This window comes from Alligator sinensis, unplaced genomic scaffold (assembly GCF_000455745.1).
Source record: "Alligator sinensis unplaced genomic scaffold, ASM45574v1 scaffold860_1, whole genome shotgun sequence".
NCBI classification, from domain to species: domain Eukaryota; kingdom Metazoa; phylum Chordata; order Crocodylia; family Alligatoridae; genus Alligator; species Alligator sinensis.
Window position 1 is genome coordinate 1217159 of NW_005841923.1, and position 14240 is coordinate 1231398.

The 14240-nt window shown below is 41.3% G+C and overlaps 1 pseudogene; it reads left to right on the top strand.

Moving 5' to 3' along the window:
• LOC102387081 overlaps positions 1-13910 on the top strand; it is a 73808-nt pseudogene extending 59898 nt beyond the window's left edge.
• Positions 13911-14240: the final 330 nt, after the last annotated feature.

Below are 14240 nucleotides of genomic sequence, written 5' to 3' on the forward strand. Positions count from 1 at the left end.
GGAATGGAAAAGAAAATGCTCCATTTTTAATGAGAGGGGTCATAGTCACAAAGCTGCAACAACAATGAAAAAGTATGATATGTCCAAACAGGGGGATACTTCCTGACTCTGAATTTTGATGCCTAGACATTTTAAACACTGGGATTTAGGGGACAGTATCAAAATTTCCACTAGATTCTCTAGTGTCATGCAAATGTACTGCTTTTTTTTTGATGTTGTAATTAAAGGGATGACTTGACTATACTTGAAATGATGACCCAGTGTCAATTAGTAGATGAACTGCCAACAAATGGTGGTACAATATGGGGATATTAGAACTTTTTGTTGTGCTGAAATGGTATCAATTGAGAATCAGTGTTTTAATCCCACGTGCCAGATTTGCCAGAGCCACGGCTCACTGAAATAATTATTTTTACTAAAATGCATCTTATTTTAAGGAGGGGAGGGTTCAAAATGCAAAGCTGTATTTACAGTTGGTTCCCTTAAAGAAACATATAAGCATAACATCACAGGATCATAGGAAAGTACAGCTGGAAGAGACCTCACAAAGTCATCTAGTCCAGTCCTGAGCTCAGGACAGGATCTTCCCCTATTGACATGTTACAGTGGAGTCACCATTATGTGAATACCAAATAAAGCATTCTTTTTCTCTGAAAAATATATTCAGAATTTTTTTTTCTTCAAAAGCTAGGTGTTGTTTTTACAAAGCATCAAAAATAAACTGAATAAAATAATCTTTCAATAAACAACAGTTACTCTGAGTAAAGAAGGCCATAGGATTTGTAGTCAGATCCTACAGTATGCTATTGTGCAATGTATGCCTGAGGTAATTCCATTGAAATCTGCAAAATTACTCTAGATTTGCATTGTGTAACTAAGATCAGGATCTGGCCAATGAAGTCTAAAAAGTCTTATTAAGAAATAAAAGAACCTTCTCTTGCTTCTATTTCTGTCATTATGAAATTACTGCTCTGCGATAATGGCGCCAGGATTGCTTTCAAGTCACCACCTTGCAGAAAGCACAGCAGGGAGATCAAGAGCAAGCAATTAGAAGAGAATTTGCCTTCTGTTATTCCTGCTTTCTTCCTGTTTGTATCCTGTTCCACCAGCAGTATGTACTGCAGTCTATGGTGTTGTGGATGTAGAACAATAGAAAGAACACAGTGCAAATGCATGTTCTTATAGCTGTTGTTTTACCTTCTGTTATCTATCTTTCATGACAGACATTTAATTATTTTATTCTACTTACCTCACACAATACCAATCAGTGCCTTTGGCAGACAGGTATCTGAATTTAAAAAACCCCCAAAAAACAAAAAACAAAGGTCATTGAATGTCCTCTTATACATTTCTGTATTACATGTCCATGTGAAGAAAAAGCATATAGTTCCTTACTTCCCAAAGCAGGAAATATCTAAATCTGCGAAAATAGTCTGATTATAGCTAGCCTTAATCGGAACAAGAAAGAGGATGCCTGCAACAGCACATCTGACACAAGACACTACAGTAGCCTTATACTTGTTGAAATGTATTTGGGTCTGTTCACAGTGAAAGTATTTGTGTGTATTGAAAATAAAAACAATGGTTCAAAATCTGCTGTCAGTTCTAGTGACATACATCAGAACACCTATTGCTGCGGTATCAAATCCTGACTTCTGTGAAGTTTTCCAAATTTGCACTGGTGTAACCAAGCAGAATGCAGCCTGCAAGTGTTCAGAGAACTGCTAATAAAACAGACCACAGAAACTGAAATGAATTATTTGCCAGTTTAAATTCTTACCTGCGACTGTGCCATACTTCATAGCTTGGAATTTGAGTTTTAATTTTTTCCTTTTTTTGAAGTAATTTCTGTGGTGCTACATGTTTGTCAGATCACAATGCTGAAGATATAATCTGGTTGAATAATCAGCAAATATCTCTACGGAATTTAAACAATGGAAGGACTCATAGGAAACATGAAGCCAACTGCAATGAAGCTATCCAAGAAGTCCAAAATAAAAATAAAAAGCCAACTAGGTTTTGAGCACAGAGTAAGAGAAGAGCACAATTATTCCAGTTTCACATAGAAATAAATTAAATATATATAACATACTTATTATTAAATATATCAGTCAAAATATATCTTATATATAAAAACAAAGCTATCAGGAAAATCTATATGTTCTTACAGGCTAATGACAATAGGGAGAGCAATGAGTATAAATAGCTCTGATCTCTAGGCTTGTGTCTTACATGCAATACATACCCAAAGTTTAAAACAAGAATATATAATGATTACAATAAAAGATTCTATTGCAAGGACTGTACTTCATGAACTTACATTTACTTTCATTAAAGGCATTTGACCTATAGCTTTGTGTGACCTATAGCTGAAAAACATTAACGGAGCTGTCTCTGTCTTTCCTATATTTGCTAGTGCATTTCAGTTCTTGTTAGGCATGAACATCCATGTTTAGGCATCTAAATAAGTAGCTTTACTTCCACAACTGCTGAGCAAATGTAACTCGTGTTATTCTGATACAACTGCTTTGACTCATACAGCAGTGGACATTTAGGCAGCTAAGGTACTGGTGGACTCTAAGTAACCCAAAATTAGGGAGCACCTGAGGTTTTAAGGATCCATATTTTAGGATCCATATTTTAGGACTTAGGCACTGAAAGTGATAGTCAGATAATGGTAAGACACCTAAGTCTGTTTGTAGATCTTGCTGCAAGAGCTAGAGGCAGTGGTGTCCTGTGGGTCTCCAGCGCCTAGAGACCAATGCCTGCATTTACAGCACCAACCCCCACCCCGCCAGGATGATCTGAGCAGGGTGTGGGTCCCGAGGCAAATCAGCCTGTGCAGGGCCCCACCTCTTGCCCCATGGCACTTCTGTGGAGGAATTAGCAGCACGGCACACCAGCCATGGGGGGAGGGGCGGCAGCTGCAATTTCTGTCCGAAAAACAAACCCACAACCTGTTGGCCATGGGAGGTGCCCCAGCCTCTCTAGCCGGTGTGCCCTCCCCTCCAAGACCAGCGCCCAGGGGCCATGGCCCCCTACCACCACCCCCCACCCATAGGCCACTGGCTGCAGGGCCTCATTACATGGTAATTTTGGGCAGCTCTTGTAGCTCTTAACCCTTGAATGGTTCACATATCAATACCTGAAACTAGTTTTAAGTACTTGTTATGCAGCTCAAAGTTACACCACTTCAGGGCAGGATTATCTCTGGTCCATGTTATCCAGTTCATGATACACTAAGGTGCAGCCATTCTAAGCTATACCTTAGTGTAACTATCCCACCTGCCCCTCTCCCCTGTTTTCCCAGACTGGGTACACTTCCTGCCCCCATCCTTCCCAACACCATAGATCCCCACTCACTGCCCCTGCCCCCCACCACTGTTTATTTGTGGCTGCCTGCATTGCCTGTCCCAGGGGAGCAGGCAGGTAAGGATTACTTACTGCCTGGCTACAGTCACTGCTGCTACTGTCTGGGCCAGAAGACCAGTAGCCTGGCAGCAGTGGTGGCCAGGCAGGCAAATTAACACTCCCCTGCCTGCTCCTCTGGGACAGGCAGTGTAGGCAGCCACAAGTAATTCTCCAGGGGCAGAGAGAGACAGAAGACGGGGAGCGGGGGGAGCCCTAAGGGGCAAGGGGGGAGCCCAGGGATGGGAGAAAACTGGGGGAACTCCAGGGTGCAGGGGGAAAGACCAGAATGGGGGAGGGGATTCTTACCTTTCAGTCCTCCAGGCCCCTGTTGGCCTGAAGCGTGACTGCTCCAAACCAGAGCTATCACTAACACACATCAAAATTTGTGCAGCTTAGAGTGAAAGTTGTAACAACACCTTGGGTTTCAGAAGTCTCAACCTTTCCACCTCTCATAGATTAGATGATGATCAATACCTCTTAATGACAGGTTCAAAAGTTGGGTATCAAAACCTTGAAGGAATGAAAATTAGGAATCAATTCTGAAAATGTTTTAGCCTCCTTGTAACTCAGTGCTTCCTCTTTTAAAATAGGGGTAATAATAATAATATTTCTCCTCTTGGGAAGGGTGAGACCAGGACAACTTTGTTAATGTTCACGAGGAACATCCTCAGTTACTATGGTGATGAACACAACAGAAAAGTCTATCAATAAAATAAAATAAATTCAGAGAGCTTCAGGGAGCTCAGAAACAGTAGATAAGGCCAATTATTTACTGACACGTCTAGATATAGACTTCATGGCTTAGCTTTACATACCAGCAGCTTGTCAGTGTGTTAGGCACTACATATGACTTATATGTCAAGGCCACAAATCTGCCTGAGACTAGCAGTCCAGTAGGCTATTGCAGTTAAGGCATGCCAACTTCAGTAACCAACAATGGGACTGTGTGTCTAGCATCAAAACCCTGGCACCTTTGATTTTCCAGTTTAAATGACTGGGTTGGGTTGGATGGGGCAATCTTTGTTACAAACCAAGAGTTAGACTTGGCTTCTGCTTCTGAAAAAAATTCAAGACCCTTTGATCACTCTGCCACTATTTTCTACAGGCTTTTCACCCATAAATAGGGACCTACCTAAATCTCAGCAGAGGTTTGCAGCATAGCTGTACCTTTAACCTCACTCATTTCATCATGACCCCCTGCCCCTGCTGCTGAGAGGCTGAGATGCAATTAATTCCATGTTTTTTGCATCTCCACTACTCAGTGGTGGGGAGGGGGGGGTATGGTGAAAAAAGTTAAATTAAAGGTGCCACTGTGCCACAATGAGGTCCTCCTTCATACAGGTCTCCCCAACAAATGGTGGAGTCAACAAATGACCAGGCCAACCATGGCCTGCACTTTACTGCACTCACGGTATATTCATGTGATTAGAGTAACCCCATTTGATCATCTTCATTTTGATTCATAGATGCTAGGGTCAGAAGGGACCTCAACAGTTCATCAAGTCTGACCCCCTGCCTAGGCAGGAATGAGTGCTGGGGTCAGATGACCCCAGCCAGATGCATGGATAGGAGCCAGATGCTGGATAGCAGCCTTCTCTTAAAGACCCCCAAGGTAGGGGAGAGCACCACCTCGCTTGGAAGCCCATTCCAAATTTTGGCCAACCTTACCATGAAGAAGTTTTTCCTGGTATCTAGCCTAAATCTGCTGTTAGTTTGTGACCACTGTTCCTTATTACCCCAAGAGGCACCCTGGTGAATAGAGCATCTCCAATCCCTTGCTGTGTCTCCCTAATGAATTTGTAGGCAGCCACAAGATCACATCTCAGCCTTGTCTTGCGGAGGCTGAAGAGGTCCAGGTCCCTCAGTCTCTCCTCATAGGGTTTGTCCTGTAAGCCCCTAACCAAATAAGTGGCCCTCCTCTGGACCCTCTCGAGTCTATCAACATCCTTCTTGAAGTATGGCATCCAAAACTGGACACAGTACTCCAACTGCGGTCTGACCAATGCCACATAGAGGGGAAGTATCACCTCCTTGGGTCTATTTGTCATGCATCTGCTGATGCATGATAAAGTGCAGTTAGCTTTTCTGATGATTTCATCACACTGACAATTTATGTTAATCTTGGAGTCCACTATGACTCCAAGATCCCTTTCCGCTTCTGTGCTGCCAAGAGGATCACTTCCCAGCCAGTAAGCGTGCTGGATATTTTTGTACCGTAGGTGCAGTACTCTGCACTTGTCTTTGTTGTACTGCATCCTATTGTGTACTGCTCACTTTTCTAACCTGTCCAGGTCTGCCTGCAATCATTCCCTACCCTCCGGAGTGTGCACCTAACCCCATAATTTAGTATCATCTGAAAACTTGGACAGAGTACACTTCACACCCACTTCCAAGTCACTGATGAAGATATTGAAGAGTACAGGTCCAAGGACTGAACCCTGTGGGATCCCACTACCCATACCCTTCCAGGCTGATACCAACCCTTCTACTACCACTCTCTGGGTGGGACTGCTAAGCCAATTTGCCACCCACTGGACCATGTAAACATCTATATCACAGCCTCTTGATTTATTTATAAGAATGGGATGAGATACTGTATCAAAGGCCTTGCTAAAATCCAAGAAAACGATCTCCACCTCTACTCCTGCATCTAAGCGTTTTGTGACACTGTCATAAAACAAAACCAGATTGGTCAGGCAATTGATTTTCCAGTTTGCATGCGCAGATGATTCAGGCTTCGCCATGTTGGCTAGTAGGCCTGTGCAAAGCAGCTAGTATTCACTTCAGATTCAGATTCGGCTGATTCGAGGGACAGTGATTCAAATCAGTGTCTCGAATTGATTTAGCCAAATCTGATCCTGAGATTTGGCTGCAATCAAATCGGCCGAATCTCCAAATTGGCCCCATCCCTTGCTCATTCTGAATGGCTGCCCCACCCGCTCTCCCAGTTCCTGGCTCTTTAAAAAAAAGCCTGCACTTACTGGCTGCTGCCAGGTGCGGGGTGGGGGGGCAATCCCCACTGTCCCCTGCTGCCCCATGCTGTGTGGGGGGATCTGCTATGAGCCCCCCAACTCCTGCTCACTCTCCCAGCCCCACCCCCCATGGCTTCACCACCCACCCTAGCTCCCACCTCTTTAAAAATAAATAAATAAATAAAAGCCCTGACTCATCGGGTGCTGCCATGTGTGTGGGGGGGCAAGCCCCGCTGCACCCCACTGCTCCACACTGCATGGGGAGCTCTGCCATGAGCCTCCAGAAGCCCAGAGGCTGCTGCAGCAGCTGGTGAGTGGGGGCTTTATTTTTTTTAAAGGGCCGGGAGCTGATGCAGGTGGGGCAGCCATGAAGGGGTTGAGAGAGTGGGCAGGGGTCAGGGGTGCTCAGGGGGGCTGGGAGAGCAGGCAGGGGATGAGGCCTGGCAGGGGTCCCCCCCCTGTCCTCTCCCTCCTCCCCCGCCCCCTACTTACCAACATGGAGTCTGGGTCCAGCTCCCTGGTGCAGTGAGCAGGGACTGCCTGAATTGCCAAATCTCTCCAAATCTTTTCCAAATCAATTTGGAGAGTTTCTAATTGATTCAGACCTTCTAATTGGTTTCCTGATTCAATTTAGATTTGGAGCTCTATTGGCCAGTCTAGATCAACCTCTCTGGGAAGGTACTTCTGGGATTCCAGGTCCATTTCAGTGCACCTAACTTCATGTAATCTTTCCTTCCATAACCTCAGTCATGCCATCAGCCATCGTGTCCAACAGCACAACATGGGTCACAAAACTTTCATGCTTTAAGTCATTTAGTTACTTCTGTGTGACCATAGAGTGGATGCCTGGGGTCTTCCATCTGCCTTCATCTTTCTTTTTGGCTAAAAAAGAATAATTAAATGATCTGCTCAAGTTTAAAGGGAAATCTATTGCAGAACAATAAATGAAACTCAGATTTTGACATGTAGTCCTACTCTTTACCCACAAAATTCACCCAGTTACACACACAACGCTTAAACTAAGTTATTAAAAACACCCAGCCAAACAACTTGAATCTCACTTTTCTTCAAGTGTTCTGCAAAGCCTAATCGGTATAATATTCTGATTCTTTAGAATGAACCTTCTCTAAGGGGAGTAGTAATACTGTAAGTATGTAATATAACCACCTTGTACTGGTAGAACTACAAAGAGAAATTCTGATCCACTGATAATGTGGGGACTAGTACCAGTATAGCCGAAGAAGCCTAGAGCTCAGATCAGGCTGCAGAACTTCCCTGAGAAGTAGTTAATTATTCTGTATAACATCCTGTACTAAGCTGTTTCTGATACCTAAGCTAGCTAGCTTGAATCTATCTTGGATTTGTCCACATGCCCTTAGACACAGTAACAATCTGGTCTTTACATGAACATGATCCCCTAAAGAAAACTATAGTGACATGGTGAAAGAGGCAGTGTGTGTGGTAATTAGGGGAAGTGACGATTATTTTTCCCTGGTCCAAGAGGCACTGAGATGGTACCAAACAAAGATTTGTACGAGTAATCAAACAAAATGCTGAGGTGGAGAACCTTTAGCCCATCCCTATTAGGAACAATGAGCATTCATATTCTGTTTTTCATCTGTATTTCATTCTAGCTAACAACACGGAACAAGTAATTGAATTTGAGCCTCGGTACAGAACTTTCTGGCTTTTTTGTCTATGTTAGATCAGACCTGTTCATGTAGAGTTTTCAGTAGTTAATTCAAATGCATTTTCCATTTTAAAGTTATAATGACTAAGTACACCTGCTCACTTAAAAATTATCACATAGTTAGACAGTTTTCAATAGCCTAATCATCTTTTGATTGTCTTTCCTTGTATCAGAGGCAGTTCACCTGCTCTTCATCTAAACTTAAATGTTTCCTGTTTACACATCTGAAAACATAGGAAGATGATAATATTTAGAAAACAAAGAAAAACTGAAACCTACATTCAAGTGCATTATTTATATAATTATTGTGTAATTAAAGTAATTACAGTTTGTGGGAAAAAATAGTTTTATTTCCATTTGCAGGTTTCTTGAGGGGTAGTGCTGTGATCACCACACTGGAAGCACATGTACACACATACACACACACACTGGAAATGCTCCTATTTGTGGGAATGTTTGTTTCATATGAAAGACCATTCATATTTGCATGTTCTTCACATTTAAAATATGTATCCTAAAAGCTGACCTATGTCTGTTCCTGGAATTAATCCTCTAAGTGGCATTACCTAGACTGAACTTTGAGCAAATCTGTGATCCTTTATAATGTTAATTACAATCACAGCTGCCTCTGGTTATGTTAGTTACAGTTTTCCTGAATAAGTGACTAAACAAGACAAATGGTAGCTCTCTCAGAAAAGACTAGGAAATGTGGAGGTATCATGGAAGGCACAGTGCAATAGAGACTGTAGCATTTCTAAACTCAGGAATTAGAATTTATGACATTTTAGAAGTATAAAAACATTAATATTGATACTTACTTAAAACTACAAGATTTTAAAAACAATAAATACTAGTTTCTCTTTATTTGCCCTCCAGTTTCTTGGATGGGTCTTCTGGGCATTTAGATTTCACATATGTGAAGATTTTCTCTGCAACCACGAAGGATAGAAACTTACTTTAAAGATGAAAGGTCAGAGCCTCATATAACTACTTGACTCTAGGAAATGGGAGTATAAAAATATCACAAAAAATGAAAGTACTGAGATCCAGGAAGCCAAGACAAAATCACAGAGGCTGAGACAAGTGCTTATATATTTATATGGGGTCCATGCATAGTAACAGTTAGTAGTATAAGGTAAAGTACTGGAGAGCAACATAAATTCTTTACTACAGTGCTACATCTATATCACTGCTTTAGTTTCCAGCCATAGTCCTCAATCACTTTTTTACCATGCTACAAAAGCAAATTGCTACCTCCTTAAAAAGCAGAACAGACTTTTGGGGATTACAGTGCTATTAAACACACTACCATTGTATGAACACAATCCAACTACACACCTTGAAGTAATGGGGTTGATGTTTTAATATGGTTTCTTGCATGCTCTTTCTCTGCTCTACACTTTATTTCTGTCTGGGTTTATGACTTCAGCTTACAGTTTCTAGAAGTGTGCAAGTCTTACTGGCAGTGGAATATGACTAATTGCGCTTGTTCTAAAGAAATCCATTTAAGTTTGGAAATAAATCCTTCTCCTACACAGGTTAAGGAGTACTACCTGTAAGAGATCTACTCCACAGCTACTACTGCTCCCATCACTGGTAAACTTGCCTTCAACTGTGAATTATGACTAGAAGTTCTGTGTAGACATGAAACTACATGCCCAGACCCACTACACTAATATTAATGAGCTATGTAGCCAGCTGAAGCTAGGAACCCTAAAACCTAGCTATACACATTGTTAGAAGTTTAATAAAGTATTTATAGAATTTTAAAGCTGTATTTTTGTCTTCAAATTGTTCCTTTAACCAGTCATGATGAATTGATTAATCCTAGGAATCAGACTATCTACTGCAAACTCACACACTTTGAATAACTAATTAATTTGACATACTCAGAAAGAAACACTTGTCAGCCTTTAAATTTACGTGATTATATTGAGTCAAGTACAACTATTGATACCTGTAAAATGAGTATCAGCCATAATTGTGGAAAATTAGAAAGTCCATAAGTTTCGTAGAATGATTTTTATATTTACTGTGCAGAGAAATGTTTTTAGAGGACAAGTTGTCTGAATGAGCCATATCAAAAAGACAAGATTAATATTTTTATGGTAATAGTAGTCAAAACAAGACCTCTGTGCACATTCTACTTATTTCCTTTAAATGTGATCTGCAAAGCAAACTTCAAAACTGAATTCTGTCCTGATTGTCTCCACTACCAGGATAAAGGAAGGATTTAGCACATGGTGCTATTTTCTTCTTTATAGATTCTCACAAAGTACCTGAAGTGATTACTACATGTTACTACCTCAGGCACTCGAAGCATCTGCAGCACTGAGGCTTTAGAGGTGTTCTGCTGCTGAATTAGGCAGTAGAGAGATCACTTTTCCCATCAAGGATTTTTTTTGGTTTGTCTTCCCAGAAATCCCAGTCCCAGAAATAATAGAATAAGATAAGGATTTCAGTCAGTGGGCTGAACAGTCCTTGAGCTTAGCTGAGCATTGGACTCATAAAAGACACTGGGTTTAGCCAGGAAAGTTCCACCTTTCATAGTAATAATTTTTTTAATACACATGAAATCATCTGTCCTCAGAAGGATTTCTTCTTTATCAATACCTTAAATAAGCTTACAGTATTTCAGCTGAATGAGGCTTAATGAAAGCTCATAAAATGACTTCAGCAAACATCTTTCCAACAAATATGCTTTCATCACCATGCTTGCACTTGGTAATGGGTCAAAAGATGCCTGAGGATAAATTTAGTGGGCTACTACATTTGAGAACTGATAGCCCATCTGTCAAAGACAGCTATTTTTTGGATTAAGCTCATTGTTAAACATAGGAGCTCAGGGTGGCAGTTGTGCCAGATTGGCAATTTGTACCTTAAAGAAAAGGATTTAGTGTCACTGTATTGTTTTTACTTTTTTTTTTTTACCTCTTCATTCAGATTTATTATTCACCCTTCGGTTGTAATGATAATGCTTTGGAGGAGTTTTAAGATGCACTTTCTTAAATTTTATATTTTGTCATGTCACTGAGTAAACCTCAAAAATCTGAGAAACTATGATTACATTAGTATTCTTTTAATAAAATTAAGCTTGCCATGAGAATTATTCTAACACTTTCATAAGAGTAATAATTCCAGTGCACAGCCAGTGTATATATGTGGATATGTACATCCCTATAGGAGATGGGAGAGTCCCAATTCTGGTAATGGATCTGGCAGACAAGTGAAGTCAGCAACTTGGATTAGGCACTTCATTTGCAGGATTGATGTCCACCAGTGCTTTGGAGGAGTGGAGACCAGTCTGTGGTTTAACTCTGAATTTTGGCAGGGCACATTACAGAGACAGACATGAATCTGTTGTTTTCCATCATTGCCAATACTTAAAAGCAGGAGGAGACACAATTCTATATCAGCTGTTCCTTGCACCAACAATTTGGTAAGCTGACAGCATTACACTGAGTATTACTAGGGAAAAGAAATGGGGGGGAGGGTTCCATCCACATTAGTAGAGAAGGAATACCCTGAGTGACTGTAAAAAGGTGGCTGTAATCTTCAGAATAAAACACATTTGGAAAGAGCTACTCAAGTCATCTGAACATGCACTGAGAATGATGTAACTTAAGGGGTTTCAGGCAGTAGTTACAGCAATGTCTATCTGCCACTTCCACAGTTGTTCTGCTTAATGAAGTTGCAGTCTTTTTCCATTATAACTGTTCCTTATTAAGCTAATCTTTTATCTCTTTTATCTGCATAATAAGCTAATCTGTCAATGATAATTGAGCCTACTTTTTATTCACGGTGCAGCGGCACCAGCACTTCATAAAACATCATAAAACTAAAAATTGTACTCCTTACTGGGTTTTTCATTAGAAAAAGCTGTGTGTGTTGCAACTGCATGTGGCAAAGTAGGGATCACGTTGTATTTAAAAATGAAATAAGAAAGTACCTGAAAAGTACAGCCTGAGAACAACTTCTTAGTGTAAGTGCATCTATTATTTCCACTAACTCCTAGATGGATGTTTATTTTAATTCATTTGTCTTAAAAAAAAAAATCAGCAGTTCCCCCAATTTGTATTCTATTCACTGTTAGTCACTCAGCTACAATTACAGTTAACTTTTCATACAATACTCTCTCTTTTTGTTCTCAATTAAGAAAAAACAACAACTATTGTTGTATTCTTGTTGTTTTCAGCTTCTTTACCATCATTCTTTTGGTAGAAAATAGTTCCTTCAATTGTCATTCATTTTCTTTCCTGAGTTTTCTCTCTTCCTCACTGATTTAGGGTGATATCTTCCCATGCATTCTCTGCTGATCATAATTCTACTATCACTAAAATTAATATTAAAACATAAGAACATAAGAAATGCTGTGCTAGATCAGACCAAAGTTTTATCTAGTCTAGTATCCTGCCTTCACCTGTAATAGCTGCTCAACTACCATGCAGGGGCCTGGGTGCAGCCCACCAATGGCAGCCACAATGAGGAAGTGCACAAGCTGGCCACAGGTTGTGTGATGGGTAAATTTCTCTGCTTTGGGAAGAAAGAGGTAGATTTGGCTGTGCAGTGCAAAAGCTGATTTTAAAATATGAAGTCAGAAATTAGGCATGGAATGGAGCAGAGTCCTGCTGGAGGCAGCTAGGATTATCTGGGAATGGAGGGATGAAATTGTTAAAATGGAAACCATCAACAATGGGAGATTCATCTTTGAAGCCAGAGTGCACACTGATATAACTTGGCAGTGCCTGGAGTATTATGCAGAGGTAGCAGGGGCTCTAGCAAGTCAGCATGTCCAGCTTCCTGGGAGATCTTTTGCTTATATAAGAAGAAAGTCATTCGGGGTATGAATTGGGATAAAGTCTGGAACCACCTCTTCCAGATTTCCTGTTGGATATCTTTCCTAGTCTTGGCATGCAGTAATGCCATGATCTACAAGCCTTTCCCTCTCACCCCCATGAGGTGATGATGTTAGCAGAGATCTTCACCAAGCCTGGTGTACCCAAAGGACTGTTCAATGTGGTGCAAGCTGAAGCTGCCAGTGACCTGTTTCTGTACCATCGCCTAGATGTGGCCAAGGTCTCTTTCGCTGAGAGTGTGCCAACAGGCATCAAGATCATGGAGATGTCAGCCAAAGGGATCAAACCAGGCACACTGGAGCTGGGGGAGGAGGGGGGCAAATCCCCCCTCATCATCTTCTCTGATTGAATCTTGGAAAAAGAAGCTCTGATGGCCAGCTTCCTCACCCAGGGTGTGTTTTGCAGCAAGGACACTCAAGTGTTTGTGAGGAAGATCCTGGATGCCTTCACAAAGGAAGTGGTGAAACATACCCAGAAGATCAAATTGGAGACCTGCTTCTGGAGGACACAAGAATGTCCTTAGCCAGCCCCACTTGGAGCAAGTCTAGGGGGTAATTAAGCAGGTGAAGGAGCAGAAGTCAAAAGTGCTATGTGGTGGGGAGCTCAAGCTGAAAAATGGCTACTACATGAAACCCTCTGTTCTAGGTAATTGGAGAGATGACACAATGTATGAAAGAGCTCTTTGGACTTATAATGTCCATCCTGCCATTTGACACTAAGGAGAACACTGTGGAGAGAGCTAATAACAACTCATTTGGGTTTGCAGTTGGTGTCCTCACTAGGGATATCCAGCAGGCTCACAGAGTGGTGGCTGCTCTCCAGGCTGGAACTTGCTTCATTAATAACTACAACATAATCTCTGTAGAGCTGCCATTTGGAGGATACAAGGTGTCATGGTTTGGCAGATAGAACAGCAAAGCAGCAATGAAGTATGACTCTCAGCTGAAAACTCTGCACCCCAATTTCATTCTTTTCAGTTAGGGCTCACTTTACAAAAGTGTTACCACCAAGAAGAGCACACACCGACTGTAGAGGCTTCCTCAGCCTGACAAAGGGGTTTTAAACCCACAAGCTTGCTAAGAAATTTTTTTCCCCAACTGTTTAAGGTGGTCTAATAAAAGATATCAGATTCACCCAAAGAACCTCGTCTTACTACAGTCAATGCACACAAACATTTAATGGCTGAAGAACAGATCCAGGAGAAATAGACACAACATGGGCTATACAATCTACTTCTATTTCCTTTACTAAAACTCTCTTAGCTTGACAAGGCTACAGGCTTCATAACACATTTTGAACCTAAGCTGGCTG